Below are 17,331 nucleotides of genomic sequence, written 5' to 3' on the forward strand. Positions count from 1 at the left end.
ATTCCTAGCTTTCTCTCTGGACTAGGAGTGCTTAGCTGTTCACTCTCGAAACACCTTTATATTTTAGGAGGAGATAATTCCTTTCTCTCCTGGTGATGGTGAGCAGAATAGAGAAGCGGCGTGGCTCAGTGGAAAGAGCACGGGCTTTGGAGTCAGAGGTCGTGGGTTCGAATGCCGGCTCGGCCACTCGTCAGCTGTGTGACTTTGGGCAAGTCACTGAACTTCTCGGTGCCTCAGTTCCCTCATCTGTCAAATGGGGATGAAGACTGTGAGCCCCACGTGGGACGACCTGATTCCCCTGTGTCCACCCCAGCGCTTAGAACAGTGCTCGGCACATAGTCAGCGCTTAACAAATACCAACATTATTAATTCTTCATTCTGTATAACTGCAGGGGATTCCTAACATCTTTCCTCACTGGCAAAGGTGAAAGCCATTGAAAAGGCACACAACTGTGTGTGCAGACCACAGCCAGAGTTCACACGACTCAGCCTAGGGAAGAGGAGGGTGGAAAAAATGGTTCCTCGCTTCCTCCCTTACTCTCCAGTTTCCATTTTTGAGCTACATCTTTCTCTCCCAGCCACCTTCTGATCTCAAAGTTTTCAGCTGTAGGACTTTTCTGTAGGAGAAAATAACCCAGTGATTACAATCATATGGCGAGAGAAGAGATAATTGATCAATCAATCTTATTTATTGAGTGCTTGCTCTGTGCCTAGCCCTGCACTAAAAGAATGCACTGTAACAATATAGGGACAAATCAATGTGGCCTGGTAGGAAAAGCATAAGCCTAGAAGGACTTGGGTTCTAATCTTTGTTCTGCTAATTGCCTGCTGTGTGACCTTGGGCAAGTCACTTAATTTCTGCGTGAAGCAGCATGGCTCAGTGGAAAGAGCAGGGGGTTGGGAGTCAGAGGTCATGGGTTCGAATCCCCGCTCCGCCGCTTGTCAGCTGTGTGACTTTGGGCAAGTCCCTTAACTTCTCTGTGCCTCAGTTCCCTATCTGTAAAATGGAGACTAAGACCGTGAGCCCCACGTGGGACAACCTGATCACCTTGTATTCCCCCCAGCACTTAGAACAGTGCTTTGCACATAGTAAGTGCTTAACAAATACCATGACCATCATCATTCTGTGTGCCTCAGTTTCCTCAACTGTAGAATGGGGACTAAAAGTACCTGTTCACCCTCCTACTTAGACTGTGAGCCCCACGTGGGACAGAGACGGTGTCCAATCTGGTTAGACCGTGAGGCCCTTGTTGGGTAGGGATTGTCTCTTTTGCCGAATTGTACTTTCCAAGCGCTTAGTACAGTGCTCTGCACACAGTAAGCGCTCAATAAATCCATGGAATGAATGAACATGTACCTACCCCTGCACTTAGAACACTGACACACTACTTAACAAATACCACTAAAAGAAAAAGAGATAAAACCCAAAACTCCTTGGTAGACACATTCCCTGACCACAGAGAGCATGTAGTTTAGATACCAAACAGGAGATTCTTGTTTCAAGGCCCTCCACAGTTACTATCTGGAGTTTTTCAGAAAAAAAAAAAAAAAATGAGAAGTACTTTGGAAAAACAAAGTGGCTTTTCCAAGGAAAGTCTCCGTCTCATCCCCTTGGAAGCGGGAATAAGAGAGGCGTGTTGTTGAACAACAAAGCTAATCAAATATTTTGACCTGTAAAGTCTTATTTCAGAAGATGCTCATCTCCCCATTCGAATACATTTTTCTTAGAAGATTTCAAGTCCAACAATTCCGATTCACTTGAATAAAAAGCGGGGTTTGTGTTCCATTTTGCGGGACCTGTTTCCCCTCATCACCCCCGCAACTGTTCCCCTGAAATAAATGTATCTTTGACCTGAAAGGAAATGTTTCATCCCGCTGCTTAAAGGCTGTTTAAAAAGTAACGACTTTGCTTTTAGCAGGCGAGGCTATGTGCTGAAACACTCTGCTGATTCACAAAGCTGTCTGAGAAATTCATGATGCCGCTGCAGTATCAGCTCAAATGAGGATAAAGTATCCATTTGGAGATCAGAAAAATTTACTTTATCGGCTAAGGGGCGCTCCCCTTCGGTACAAGAAAAGGCATTAGAAAATCTATTAAAACTGAGTTATATTCTGCAGACACCATCTTTTCTTGTAACAATTAATATTTCATTTTAATTGTGCGGCTGTATAACTTCGGATGAAAAGTTACTCAGTTGGAGTGAGCGGAAGCCTCCCCGACGAGACGATTCTTTGACCAGAATAGTTCTTCTCATCCTCGGATTACACGAAGTTACGTCGGGTGTTGCGAACGGCTCGATCCCTTCTGCGGTAGCGGATGGTTTTCAGTGACCGATTTGGAACCGTGCTCTTCCTCACCCTTGCCATTATAACAGCAACGGCTCATTCTCTTGTACTCTCCCTGGTGTTTAGCACAGTGCAAGCGCTCAGAAAACAATATCGACTGTTTACCTCAGAGAAGTCGGGGAAGTCAAAGCTCGTGGCTGCGATTTACAAGATTTACCTCTCCATAAATAAGACCGGGATGGTAGTAAGATTATCTTAGATGTGTCTGGTGGAAAGATCATGGTCTCGTGATTAGGAAGAAGTGGCTTCTGCCTCCAATTCTGCCACTAGCCTGATGAGTTAAACTTGGGCAAGGCACTTTCCCATTCTGTGGTTCATTTTTTAATGTGCGTATCAACCTCTCTTCCAAATGATAATGATGGTCACCTCCGGCAAACTAATTCTCTTCCCCTCTTCAAAACCCTACTTGAAGCTCACCTCCTCCAAGAGGTCTTCCCACACTGAGCTTCCCCTTTTCCCTCTGCTCCCTCTACCCCCCACTTCACCTCTCGGCAGCTAAACCCTCTTCTCCCCCCTTTCCCTCTGCTCCTCCCCCCTCCATTCCCTCGGCACCGTACTCGTCCGCTCGACTGTATATATCTTCATCGCCCTATTTATTTTGTTAATGAGATGTCCATCACCTCGATTCTATTTATTTGCTATTGTCTTAATGAGATGTCCTTCCCCTCGATTCTATTCATCGCCATCGTTCTCGTCTGTCCGTCTCCCCCGATGAGACCGTAAGCCCGTCAAAGGGCAGGGACCGTCTCTGTCTGTTACCGATTTGTACATTCCAAGCGCTTGGTCCAGTGCTCTGCACCTAGTAAGCGCTCAATAAATACTATTGAATGAATCAATGGTGGTATTTGTCAAGAGCAAACTATGTACCAAGCACTTGGCTAAAAGCTGGGGTTGTCGTTGTTCCTGTCTTACGCTGTCGAGTTGTGTCCGACACATAGCGACGCCATGGACACATCTCTCCCAGAACACCCACCTCCACCTGCAATCATTTTGGTAGTGGAACCAGAGAGTTTTCTTGGTAAAAAATAAGTGCAGTGAACCCGGGTGTCCGCCCTCGACTCTCTCCCGTGTCGCTGCTGCCCAGCACAGGTGAGCTCTGACTTAGATTGATTTCCACGAGTCAGCTGTGTGACTGTGGGCAAGTCACTTCACTCCTCTGGGCCTCAGTTACCTCATCTGTAAAGTGGGGATTAAGACTGTGAGCCTCACGTGGGACAACCTAATTACCCTGTATCTACCCCACAGCTTAGAACAGTGCTCTGCACATAGTAAGCGCTTAACAAATACCAACATTAATATCATTATTAAGCCAGCCATTGCCCAAGCTAGGAATGGAATGGATATCCCTCTGCTTGACTCTCCCTCCCGTAGTCAAGACGGGTAGAGGACTGGAACCTCCGTCTCCCCCGATTAGACCGTAAGCCCGTCAAAGGGCAGGGACTGTCTCTATCCGTTGCCGCTTTGTACATTCCAAGCGCTCAGTACAGTGCTCTGCACATAGTAAGCGCTCACTAAATACTATTGAATGAATGAACTCTTTAGGTGCCACCCCGAGAGGAAAAGCTGGGGCAGACAGGAGATAATCAAATTGGATACAGTCCCTGTTACACATGGGGTTTCTGTTCTAAGGATTAGGAAGAACATTTATTGAATCCCCATTTGCACATGAGGAAACTGAGTCACAAATACTTTGACACATCCATCAATCAAACAAAATTATTGCTTTCTTAGTGCGCAGAACACTTCACTAATTGTTTGGGAGAGTATGATTAAATTGGCAGACACAATCACGGCCCACAAGGAGTTTACAGCATAGCAGGGGTGACAGACATAAAATAAATGAGCGATGGAAGGAAAACCAGACTGGGAAGAGTGTGGACCACTCTTCATCCATTCATAGTTACTGAGCTCTTACTGTGCGCAGAGCACGGTACTAAGCACCGGGGAAAGTACAACACAACAATAAACAGTGACATCCCTGCCCACAACGAGCTCACAGTCTAGAGTGGGAGAGACGGACATCAATTCAAATAAATAAAACCGATCTCAACATGAGTGCTTTGGGGCTGGGAGGGGGGAAGAGCAAAAGGGTAAATAAAATGATAGATATGGACATAAGTGCTTTGGGCTGGGAGGGGGAAAGAGCAAAAGGAGCAAATCAGGGCGATGCAGAAGGAAGTGGGAGATGAGGAAAAGTGGGGCTTAGTCTGGGAAGGCCTCTTGGAGGAGCTGGGCCTACAATAATAATAATAATAATAATGATGTTGGTATTTGTTAAGTGCTTACTATGTGCAGAGCACTGTTCTAAGCGCTGGGGTAGATACAGGGCAATCAGGTTTTCCCACGTGGGGCTCACAGTCTTCATCCCCATTTTACAGATGAGGTCACCGAGGCCCAGAGAAGCGAAGCGACTTGCCCACGGTCACCCAGCTGACAAGTGTCCGAGCCGCGATTCGAACGCACGGCCTCTGACTCCAAAGCCCGCGCTCTTTCCACCGAGCCACGCTGCTTCTCACTGAGCCATGCTGCTTCTCGTGCTCTGCTGCTTCCCCCACTTCAATAAGCCTTTGAAGTGGGGGAGAGTGGTTGCCTGTGGGATTAGAGGTGGGAGGGCGTGCCGGGCCAGAGGCGGGATGTGGGCTAAGGGTCGGCAACGAGACAGGTGAGCTGGAGACACAGTGAGAAGGTAAGCGGAGGAGGAGCGGAGTGTGCGGGCCGCGTTGCGGAATGCTAGGAGGACAAGCAATTCAACCGAGGCTTTGGAAAAATAAAGTGCTCTATGGATGTTTATCATCATAGAATTGAAGATGTTATTCAGGAGCAAGCTTGGCTGGAACAAACTTGGGGATGAGAGTGGCTATGAGGTAGTTTGGTTCAACTGATGGAGACAAGTCTGTCAGTTTCTTGTGGACAGGGGTTCATTCATTCATTCATTCATTCAATAGTATTTATTGAGCGCTTACTATGTGCAGAGCACTGTACTAAGCGCTTGGGATGAACAAGTCGACAACAGATAGAGACAGTCCCTGCCGTTTGACGGGCTTACGGTCTAATCGGGGGTTGCCCATACCACCTCATAGGGTACTTTCCCAAGGACTTAATAATAATGATTTTGTCGGTTAAGCGCTTACTACGTACAGAGCACTGTTCTAAGCGCTGGGGGAGATACAGGGTGATCAGGTTGTCCCACATGGGGCTCACAGTTTTTTAATCCCCATTTTACAGATGAGGTAACTGAGGCACAGAGAAGTTAAGTGACTTGGCCACAGTCACACTCTGCACACCGTAAGCACCCAATAAATCACAACGGTTGACTGATCGATCGAGTCAGCAGCTTACGAAGAGTATAAAAAAGAGGGAGGGTGGTTTACTCTACTTCTTACCTCTTTCTTCCAACTTTTGTAACTCTTCTATGGGGAAGAGAGCCCTTTGAGACGGGAAGAGTTCTCCAACACCTGGGATGACTAAACCGTCTGAAAAAATATCTCAGCCAAATTGTCCCTCAGAAAACTTGGTCTTTCCACCTGGAGCAAACTGCTTATCTTCTCTGTGCTTCAGTTTCCTCATCTGAAAAATACAATACCTGCTCTTCTTACCTCTTAGATGACCAACACTCATATCTGAAGGACAATTAGTTTTCCCATCGTCAAACTTTATTGAGGGCGTATTTCCTCCAAGAGGCCTTCCCCGATTAAACCCTCCCTTCCTCTTCTCCCACTCTCTTCTGCATCGCCCCGAGTTGCTCCTTTTTTCCATTCCCCCCGTCCCAGTCCTGCAGCACTTATGTACATATCTGTGATTTTATTTATTTATTTATATTAATGTCTTTCTCCCCCTCTAGACTGTAAATTCATTACAGGCAGGGAATGTGTCTGTTCTATTGTACTCTCCCAAAGGTTTATTACAGTGCCCTGCACACAGTAAGTGCTCGATAAATACAATAGACTGACTTTGATATGATTTCCTTGTATCTACCCCAGTGTTCTGCACAGTGCTTGAAACATAGAAAGTACTCAATATCAAAATGATCCCATCTTTGGAAATAGTCCTGTATCTTTTTCTAGTGATCAAATAGTTAATTAACTGTTCCATCTTGAAGGTATTAGGTAAATAGCATGATGACCTCTATGGAGAGAAGGATGGATGTAAAAAAAAATGTAATGACATTGTCTGCTCGGGTCTGGAGAGTCATTTTTATTTGATCATCCTTGGAGGGTATAAAATGTCAGAACTATTATTTTCTATTATCTGGATCTGGCTTTGGTGAAATGAGTAAATTTTACCCTGGTTTTTTTTTTTTTTTTGAAAGAACGGCAAATTTGTGTTGAGAATCTAGATTCAAAGTTAAAAGAATATTGTTTTAAATAACTATCTACAAGTGAATTTAGCTTTTCATGGGATTCATTTTTGAAAGAAGAAAATCTTCAGTATTATTTTTTTTGAAAAAAGCCAGCTTTATCACCCCAAAGCTCTAGTTCACATGCCTGACTCGTCACCATTTTAATTGCAAAACCCAGGAAATGTAGAATGGGAAAATTAAGTTAGGAAGTGCTCAATGGATTGCAGAGTACTACATTTTATTTAATTTCTCTACAAAATAACCTTGAGAAATAATTCGATACCAGGCCTTAAGGACTTGACTAGGTTTTGCCGAAGAAATAAACTAAACGGTTTTGAACCTCCTATCCCAATGTGGTGGCTTACGATTATATTTCTAAGAAGATTCATCATACGGTCTCCGGGAAGTGAGTTCAACTGAGTTTATTCTCAGCGACTCCTATTTAAGATTTGTAAACTCGTGTTAAAAGTGATATGATGAACCAAAATGTTAACAGGGATTGCTGTGTTCTAATGGAACAGAGATATCGAATGTCCTTACTGGCTGATGAGACTCTTCGTAGAACTTCCAAGTGGAATATATTTTGCGGCGATGAAAGGGTGAAAATAATATATGAAGTTGCGTGACTTAGTGGAAAAAGCACAGGTCTGAGAGTCAGAGGACCAGGCTCTGCCTCTAGTCGGCTGGGTGACCTTGGGCGAGTCATTTTGCATCTCCGTGCCTCGTTTTCCTCATCTGTCTAACAGGAATTCAATCCTTCTAGACCGTGAGCTCGTTGTTGGGTAGGCACTGTCTCTATGTGTTGCCAAATTGTACTTACCAAGCGCTTAGTACAGTGCTCTGCACAAAGTAAGTGCTCAATAAATACGATTGAATGAATGGATGAATGAAATACCTGTTCTCTCTCCTGCTTAGATTGTGAGCTCCATACAGGATAGGGACCGTGTCCGACTTTAATCAGTCAAACAATGGTATTTATTGAGCGCCTACCGGGTTCAGAGCACTGTGCTAAGTGCTGGGGAGTCTGTCATAAGAGATATGTTCCCTGCCCTCAGTGAGGTAACTGTTTAGACGTGGCTGTGTTTTGGTCCCTCCTTAAGACCCCCTACACCCCCTTCCATCCCACTGATCTTGCACCAGGGCCCAGAGTCGCCCGTCCTCTCCCCTCATCCCACACCACAGTGGCCCCCTGGCGCGGCCACCCGCTCGCGGCTTCCGACTCCCGACTCCTCTCCAACTCCCGTACTTGTGTGTATCTACCTCAGCGCTCAGGATAATGCTTGGCACATAGTAGGTGCTTATTTACTCATTCATTTATTCAATCGCATTTACTGAGCGCTTAGTCAATACAGGACACCGTATTAAGCACTTGGGAGAGTACACTACAGCAATGAAAAGACATATTCCCTGCCCACAACGAGCTTACACTCTAGAGGAGGGGAGACAGACATTGATACAAATAAACGAGTAGATTGCAGATATGACATTAAGTGGCGTGGGGCCGGGAGGGAGGAAGAGCAGAGAAAGTCAGGGTGATTGAAGGGGAGTGGGAGAAGAGGAAAGGGGGGCTTAGGGAAGATCTCTTGGAGGAGTTGGGCTTTCAACATGGCTTTGAAGGAAGAGTAGTTGCTGGATTTGAGGAAGGAGGGTGTTCCAGGCCAGAGGGAGGACGCGGGCGAGGGGTCGGCGGTGAGATGGACGAGATGGGGGCACAGTGAGAAGGTGAACGTTAGAGGAACAAAGTGTGTGGCCTGGGTTGTAGTAGGACAGTAGTGAGGTGAGGTAGGAGGGGACAAGGTGACTGAGTGCTTTAAAGCCAATGGCGAGGATTTTTTGTTGGATGTGGAGGTGGAGGGGCGATCGCCGGAGCTTTTTGAGGAGTGGGGAAGCACGTCCTGAATGTTTTTTATAGACAGTGACTGGTCATCAGTGATTAATAAATACAAAAATAATAATAATAAAAGTAAAGCAATGGAATATGAAGGGATTTCAGGGGCAGGATACTCAACCATAAAGTAAATTTAATCGTATCACTCAATAAGTACCTAGTACTCAATAAGTACCTAAGGGGTGCAGAGCATTGTAATAAGTACTAAAGAGCATCTAACAGAGCTGGCAGACCACATCTCTGCTCTCAAGAAGTATAATGATAATAATGTTGGTATTTGTTAAGCGCTTACTATGTGCAGAGCACTGTTCTAAGCACTGGGGGAGATACAAGGGAAATCAGGTTGTCCCACGTGAGGCTCACGGTCTTCATCCCCATTTTACCGATGAGGGAACTGAAGCACAGAGAAGTGAAGTGACTTGCCCCCGGTCACACAGCTGACAAGTGGCAGAGCCGGCATTCGAACCCATGACCTCTGACTCCCAAGACGGGCTCTTTCCACTGAGCCACGCTGCTTCCCTTAAATATACCATCTAGCGAGGAAACAGACACAAAAGTAGTTTACAGATAGGAAGGGTGGATATGTAGATGAGTGTTTCCTTAAGCATAACAAATTCTCAGGTGCTTGAGGTGAAAAAAAGTAGCGTGGCTTCCTGGGAAGGTGGTTCCATTTTCATATTCTAGTTTTGGTTTGCAGTGAAGTCAACAGTGTCCACTGGGCTTAGGCCTCTCCCGTTCAGCGTGATTTTGGAAAGTGGCTAGGGAGGTAAAGCGTCTGAATGCCATTAATCAGTTGACCAATAAATGCCATTATATGATTATTACTATCAATATATTATCAAATATTATTATTATATTATTATTATGCCTATCAATCGGATTTATAGAGCACTCACTGGGCGCAGAGCATTGCATCACGCACTTGGGGGAGTACACTAGATTTAGTAAGCATAAAAGCCTTACTATGTGCCGAGTACTATGCTAAATTCTGGGGAAAAGAGAAGATAATCAGATCGATTAGACCGTAAGCCCGTCAAAGGGCAGGGACCGTCTCTATCTGTTACCGATTTGTACATTCCGAGCGCTTAGTACGGTGCTCTGCACATAGTAAGCGCTCACTAAATACTATTGAAAATCAATACTATTGAAATCGACACAGATCGGCTCGTAATTCAATGGGAGGGAGAACGGGCGAAATCCGTATTTCACAGGTGAAAAAACATTCCGTGACTCAGTTTCCTTTTCTGTTCAACCAGGTCTATCTCCCTCCACGACAGGATGAAGATTAATCAGTTAAAACGGCCAAGTGCTTTGTATATGAAACATTCCACGAGATGATAGGATCCATATTGATAATATCCTGTTAGGAGCTCATGGGCAGCTCCGATAAGGTAACTAAGAAGAATAAATGGCGAAAGCTGCGTATGAAATTGAATATCGCTAATGGAACTGGAAGTTTGTCCGTACCGCGAGCGGTCTCGAATCATGTATAATGGAGCACGAGATCATTTAAAACTGTTTTAATTGCCACAAGGAACTGATCTCTAAAGCTTTTACTGACAAGCGTCGTCAGGCCCTTAATGATTGCGGAATGTTCCCAACGACTGGTATTATCCTCTACTGGATGTTAAAGGCTATCGACCTCCTTTATTAGATCCATCACTCAGCCTGGCCCTGAAAGTCATTTATAAGATAATTAGCATTAATTAACTCCCTTAAACCCCTCAAACTCCTTAAAGTTGAAAGAATTCAGAGCAAGGCTCAAGTCCGGTGCTCTCTTTATTCATCCATACCTTCCAGCCCCACAGCACTTATGTCTGTACCTGGAATTTGATTTTCTTTTTAATGTCTGTCTCCCCGTCTAGTTTGTAAACTTACTGTGGCAGGGGATGTGTCTGTTATAGCGTTATTGTGTGCTCTCCCAAGCGCTTAGGATGATGCTCCGCACACGGTAAGTGCTCAGTAAATGAGATCTACTGACTGACTAGATTAAAAAAAAATTCCCATGTGCAAAAGGACATGTGCAAGTGAAAACAGCCCTAAATTTTGATAGCTCTCATTTATTCACTCATTGGTATTTACTGAGCACTCACTGTGTGCAGAGCACTGTACTAAGAGCTTGGAAAGTCCAGTTCAGCAGCATGGCTCAGTGGAAAGAGCCCGGGCTTTGGAGTCAGAGGTCATGGGTTCGAAACCCCGCTCTGCCACTTGTCAGCTGTGTGACTGTGGGCAAGTCACTTCACTTCTCTGGGCCTCAGTTACCTCATCTGTAAAATGGGGATGAAGACTGCGAACCCCACGTGGGACAACCTGATGACCTTGTATCTCCCCCAGCGCTTACAACAGTGCTCTGCACATAGTAAGCGCTTAACAAATACCAACATTATTATTATTATTCTCTGTGCCTCAGTTCCCTCACCCGTAAAATGGGGATGAAGACTGTGATTCCTACATGGGACAAGCTGATTATCTTGTATCCACTCCAGTGCTTAGAAAAGTGCTTGGCACATAGTAAGCGCTTAACAAACACCACCAGTATTATTATTATTATTGCACTGTCCTCTCCCAAGCACTTAGAACAGTGCTCCGTACTCAGTAGACCATATGCTTCTTGAGGAAAAAAAAATCACATCAATTGACTCTAAGGTATTCTCCCAACTTATTTTAGTACATTGCTTCTCCCGTAGTGTAGACGCTCAATGGTACTGAGCACTTGGGGTGTGCCGAGCGCTGTACGAAGAGTTTGAGAAAGTATAGAGTTGGTAGATATGTTCTGCGCATAGTAACCGCTCAATAAATACGATTGAATAAATCAATATGTTCCGTACCCACTAGAGGCCTAAAGCCCAGGGAGGGAGACATATTAAAATAAATTAGCGGGATGGGTGTAAATAAGTACATAATAAAGATAATAATGATGGAGAGAACTTTAATAAAGGTAGGGTCATCTTCAAAAATGAAAGACAGCATATCCACACTGCTTTTATATGAGAGAAAGAGAGAGATGGAGTGACAAGAGAAGAGTGACAGAGAAATAGAACCAACCTGACATGATTAGACTGTAAGCCCGTCAATGGGCAGGGACTGTCTCTATCTGTTGCCGATTTGTACATTCCAAGCGCTTAGTACAGTGCTCTGCACATAGTAAGCGCTCAATAAATACTATTGAATGAATAAAGTGGGCTCTCTCTCTAGTGAGATTCTCTAACATTTCATTCCCTGGATTAATCCGATTAATCAGTTGTAGTTATTGAGCACTTACTATGTGGAGAGCACCACTGAATGAATGAATGAATGAATGAATGAATGAATGAATGAATAGCACCCTGCTAGGTATATTAGAGAAAAGTAATATTCCCTGCCTCAGAAAAGATTAAAATCAAGTAGGAGGAGATTGATCAATAAATATAGGCATATCATAACAGAAACATAGTGTAAATGTAAAAAAAAATGCAATGGGAGCTGTGAAGAAAGAAAATCAGGCAATTATATCAGGTACTTCGTACCCGAGTACAATTTTTCGGACATCTCTAAGGTATTTATGTCCATTTATAAATCCGTGTCATAAAGCTGGGTAGGTTGAATTTAGTTTAAAAGAGATGTTCTCATCAGCGTCTCTGACATATGCTGACCGTCTAACTCGGTTTCAAATTCATCGCTAAGTGTTAAACAACAGTCTAGTGGGAAATCTGTAGATCTCTCTTCCATCCTGAAAGTCTGTATGCCTATTTATGGTGGCGTAAATATTTCAGAAACTAAATTAAAAAAGAAGGATTCTGGACCAAAGTTCCACTCTTTTAGAATGTCTTCAGGCCATCTCTCAGTTAATTTCATTTTTTATTTTGAAAATGGTTACAAATTAGCAGGAAGTCAAAAGAGCGTGATATTCACCCGTGTATCCAAGGATTAAAAAAAAAAAAAAAAAATTGAGTCATTCTTTCACTATTAGAAAAGAGCCCAGAGCTGGATCTCTGACATTCCACCAGCATTTCATCATGCAAATCTTCACAGGTCGTCTGTTCATTCCTTTTTTATAAAATGTCTACTAGGAGACTCTCCAGTGCCTAAACCTAAGCACTATATGCCTAATAATAGTGGTAATAGTAATTATGGTATTTACTAAGTACTTTCTATGTGCTGGGTACTGTATTAAGCACTGGGGGGTGGATACAAACAATTCGGGTTGGACACAGTCCCTGTCCCAAGTGGGGCTCACAGTCTCAATCCCCATTTTTACAGATGAGGTCACTGAGGCACAGAGAAGCGAAGTGACTTGCCCAGGGTCACGGAGCAGACGAGCGGCGGAGCCAGAATTAGAACCCTTGACCTCCTGACTCCCAGGCTCGTGCAATACCCACTATTCTATGCCTGGTGGAGAGAGCACAGTCTTGGGAATCGGAGAATCTGGGCTCATCCTGATCTGCCGTTTGCCTGTTGTGCGACCTTGGGCGAGTCCCTTAATTTCTCTGATCTCAGTTTCCTAAACTGTAAAATAGGCATTTATTACCTGTTCTCCCTCCTCTTTAGACTGGGAGCCCCACGGGGGATAGGGACTGTGTTTACCCCAGTGCTTGCACATAGGTAGCACTTAGCAAAAACCATAATTATTAGTATTATTATTATGGTGAGTTTTAAAATTAATAATGGAATAATTATGGCATTTGTTAAGTACTTACTTCATCCCACCGGTACCTCAAATTTAGCATTTATTTATCACCCTATTTATTCTGTTAATGAGATGTACACCCCTTTGATTCTATTTATCGTGATAATGCTGTCTTGTTTTTGTTTTGTTCTGTTTTGCTTTGCTGTCTGTCTCCCCCGATTAGACTGTGAGCCCGTCACTGGGCAGGGATTGTCTCTATCTGTTGCCGAATTGTACCTTCCAAGTGCTTAGTACGGTGCTCGGCACATAGTAAGCGCTCAATAAATACTAATGAATGAATGAATGAACTTACTATGTACCAGGCACTGTTCTAAGCGCTGAGGTGGATGCAAAGTAATCAGAATTGTTTTAATCCCCATTTTACAGATGAGGTAACTGAGGCACAGAGAATTATCATTCTATTCCTCATTCCCCCGTCTGGAGGAGCGGTCTTTTGCGATTAGAAACAAAGAACAGCGTTAAGTGAGAAGCTTCCTATTAAGCAGAAGGGTCCAGATTAGAAACTCTACTTTAGATAAAAGATCTTTCTTGTATGTTTGGTGTTCTTCAGGTACCCACAATTAACCGATCTCGCCACAGATTTAATTAAGGTTAATTGAGGGTTCACGGGAAGAGGTAGGGTCATTTGTTCTCTAGACGGACCTTAGGTGCTTTTCATTAGAAAGATGACATTTATATTGGAGCGGCAAACTGCGCGTCATTAATGAGTCACGGCAGGAAGGGGATGAGAACACTGTATTTTTTTATAAGAAAAGTGGCCATGATTCTCAGTAGTGGGTGAGAAACAGGGTCTAGGCGGTAGTGTCTTTTCATTATGCTATTTTACAAGCAGTTACTGTGTTCCAGACACTGTACTAAATTTCAGAGTGCATACCGGTTAATCAGGGTGGACACAGTCAACGTCCCACGCGGACCTCGATGCCCGCTTTACAAATGAGGTAACTGAGGCACAGAGAAGTTAAATAACTTGCCCGAGGTCACCCAATTGACTGGTGGCAGAATCGGGATTAGAACCCAGGTCATTTTGTTACAGTTATAGTATTTAAGTGCTTACTATGTGAAAGGTGTTCTTCTAAAGGCTGGGGTAGGTTTAAGATAATCAGGTTGGACTCAGTCCATGGCCCACATGGGGCTCACAGCAGCGTGGCTCAGTGGAAAGAACCTGGGCTTGGGAGTCAGAGGTCATGGGTTTGAATCCCGGCTCCGCCACTTGCCAGCTGTGTGACTTTGGGCAAGTCACTTCTCTATGCCTCAGTTCCCTCATCTGTAAAATGGGGATTAAAAACTGTGAGCCCCACGTGGGACAATCTGATCGCCTTGTAGTCCCCCCCCCCCCCCCCGGGCTTAGAACAGTGCTTTGCACATAGTAAGCGCTTAACAGATACCACCGTCATTATTATTTTACAGATGAGGTGAAACTAAGGTAAATGAAGGGACTTGCCCAAGGTCACACAGCAGAAAGGTGGAAGAGCCAGAATTAGAAGACTGTAGGCAAATCTGGTTTGCCAAGGAAAGAACAAGTAGATTTGCACGCTTGCACACACACGACATGGACCCCCTTCCCCATCCCAGACACACACACATACATAACATGGACCCCTCCCTCCCCATCCCAGACACACACACACACACGCGCACAGAGACACACACAGACACACAGACACACACACACACACACACACACAAGCATGCCCATACACAGACACTGCTGCCATGCTGCTGTTTTTGGTGGCCACGGGCCAGACCGTTCAATATTTCTAAAAGGATGCTAGTCTGATAGGATCCTAGCAGAAAGTCTTGGCAGTGATCTAGCCCTCGGCAGGGGAGCTGTTCTTCAAATGTTTAAAATCAAACAAAGTTAAAAATATATCTCCCTCTGGGCTTTGAGCTTTATATAGATGATAATTATGTAACCAATCAGAGCATCCGGACTTTGGATGGCCCAGGCTTCCATCAATCAGTGTCTTTTTTTCTTTTTTTCCCCTCCTTTCGGGGCCCGTCTTGGACAGAATTTCCTCCTTCTTGGGCTCTCTCGAGAATGTTGGGAAATCTGAGCTTCGGATGCAAAACGCTGGACTCTTAAGGCAGTGGTAAAAATAAGGGTGGTATTTGTCCAACACTCACTTTAGGTCTGTGTGCTAAGCACCACCGGAGTAGAAACGGTGCCCTCAGATCAGACAGGGCTGACCCGCACAACTCTCAGATGAACACGGAGGGAGACCAGGAATTTATTCCCCCTTTTACAGATAAGGAAACCGAAGCCCAGAGAAGTGACGTGATTTCCCCAACATCACTCAGCAGGCAGGCTGCAGAGGTGGAAATAGATTCAGCCTTCCTGACTCCCAGCTCTGTGCTCTAAAATGACAGAAACCAAGTTCAGATGGTCTGATACCTCTCCTAATTCAAACCCTGACCGGAGCTTTTGCCAAACAAGCTCCTATCTTTTTTTTCCCTCTACTTTTATAGTCCTCTGGGCCGCAACACAAATCAGACTGAACCTCATTAGGGGCTGGGAGCGTGTCCGCTAATTCCGTCGTATTATACTTTCCCAAGAGCTTAATACAGTGTTCTCTACTTAGTAAGTGCTTAATAAGTATTATTAGAACAGTGCTTGGCATGTAGTACGTTCTTAACAATACCACAGTTATTTGTACTAGCGATTGATTTATATTGGAAATTGTGACTAGAGCTTGGGTGTGCGCGTCAGGAGGACCTGGGTTCTAATCCCAACCATGCTGCCTGTATGCTGGGTGGCAGGGGGTAAGTCACTTTACTTCTCTGTCTCAATTACTTCATCTGAAAAATGGGGATTAAGACTGTGAGCCACATGTGGGACAGGGACTCTGTCCAACCTGAGAAGCTTGGATGTATCCCAGGGCTTAGTACGACGCCCTGGAACATAGTAAGTGCTTAACAAACACCATAACTCTCAACAGTCGCAATTACCAATAGAAATGTGAACACCAAAGAGAATTCAGATTATTAAGAAATAATCAGGCAGTATAGCTTCCGGGCCTTAAACATGCGCAACTAAATTTTTCATTACTAGGAGCAGTTATTAAGCCGGTTCTTTTACCCCAAATACCACACCAAATACCAGTTTCTTATCAATCGTGACAGGTGTTGAAGATTAACTGAAGCCAATAGACACCCTCTGTTCAAATCTGAGGGAAGAATCGGGCCCTTAATGTTTAAATGGTATTTATTTAACAGCCAGGAGCTGCCTGATTCTAATTAGAATCCTTATTGGACTGAGGTAATTTCAACCGCGGCGTGCAATTCTGCAAGCAGTTGAAAACACGAAACAAAGATAAATAACTCAAAGAGAAGTCAGAGAGAACTTAGAACGAGGTGGGTAATGCAGGCAAGATAGATCTTCTGGTTTTACTGTCACATTCTTACACCGTCAGGGGAAATGTTTTAGGGAAAATCATCCTGTTTTCATTCTCCTAATCGACCAGACCTGGTGGGAAAAGCCATTATTAGCCGTGTTACAATGTTCATCCACCAATCCAACAGAGAATCCTGTCTTTCTCTTTTAAGAAGGGGAATAAAGCCCGTTACAGATGGAAATATGGGGAACGAGCTGTATTTATCAGGGCTGTTTTGTCATTCTTGTCCTCTGAATAGGTTTCAGCCTTTTCAGCTCCATCTGACTGAACTCTAATGATCGCGTGCGGTAGAAGAGTAAGTGTTTGCGTTAGCATGTATGGACCGTCCACTTTTTTTCCATGACGAGCCTAGAACCTTGTTTGAAGATCCGATTGTCTCACCTGGTAGACTATGCTTTGGATCTCTGTTGGGCTTATGAACGCACACGCACGCAAATCAGATTTTCTTCAAAGGTCTCACTGATCTGTTACAGTGGGTCATTTTCTCTTAATCGCTCGTCTCTCAGTCGCGCCCACATATGTTCCAGTGGAACGTGGCAGGCTTTGACAGGGGAACTCTAGCATGAGAACTGTGGGTATTAATCGGCAAAAAAATACGCCTTACCGTAATTTTTCTGAAGTTCTCCAAAAGAGCACGAGCTCGAGAGTACCAGGTCTAATCCCGGCTCCGCCACGTATCAGCTGTGTGACATCGGGCACG

This window comes from Ornithorhynchus anatinus, chromosome 8, assembly GCF_004115215.2.
Source record: "Ornithorhynchus anatinus isolate Pmale09 chromosome 8, mOrnAna1.pri.v4, whole genome shotgun sequence".
In the NCBI taxonomy this organism is placed as follows: Eukaryota; Metazoa; Chordata; class Mammalia; order Monotremata; family Ornithorhynchidae; genus Ornithorhynchus; species Ornithorhynchus anatinus.